General features: G+C 60.9%; 1 protein-coding gene across 1 annotated transcript in view; it reads right to left on the bottom strand.

The window, feature by feature from the left end:
• Positions 1-532, bottom strand: part of LMX1A (LIM homeobox transcription factor 1 alpha) — a 170,496-nt gene that overhangs the window by 3,490 nt on the left and 166,474 nt on the right. The window lies entirely within an intron of this gene.

The raw sequence follows: 532 nt of genomic DNA, 5'->3' as shown, positions 1-532 counted from the left end.
AGGCCCGAACCCCCCCCCCCATTCCTCTAGGACTACAGTCAGCCCTGCAGTGCCCTTATTTGCTCATCAGTGAGATGGGGAGAAAGTACTTCTCTGTCCCCTGGGTGGGGGGCTGTCAGACTCAGGTCAGCATGAGAGCGCTCTGTGATCCATAAACATGCCCAACGAGGCAGGGGGTTACTGTTTTGCTAGCAGGGTTTTTACTATTCCATGTTATTTTGGAAAGGGGTGTCCTCTGTCAATTGATTTGCCAGGAAGGAGGAGGATCTGGGTGCGTCCAGGGCTCTGTGGGGAGTCCGGCCACAGTCCTGGGGGCTCTGCACATGGTCAGCATCACAGGCCTCAGCTCGGTGCCCTCAACCCTCTCCAGATCCCTGGGGCTCGGTCCCCACTGGACGAGCCACCCTCCTTGGTGTGGATAGGGCTTCACTAGCCCAGAAGTACGTTCAAAGAGCCAGGCGGTGGGCAAGGCCTGGGCGCCGACGGGCCCGGCTGGGGGGGTGAGGCAGGGCGGGAGGGGGTGCAGTGGGGG

The sequence above is a fragment of the Crocuta crocuta genome, unplaced genomic scaffold (genome assembly GCF_008692635.1).
Source record: "Crocuta crocuta isolate KB4526 unplaced genomic scaffold, BGI_CrCroc_1.0 scaffold133, whole genome shotgun sequence".
Classification (NCBI taxonomy): Eukaryota; Metazoa; Chordata; class Mammalia; order Carnivora; family Hyaenidae; genus Crocuta; species Crocuta crocuta.
The sequence above is the reverse complement of the archived record's forward strand: the minus strand, read 5'-3'. Positions and strand labels throughout refer to the sequence as shown.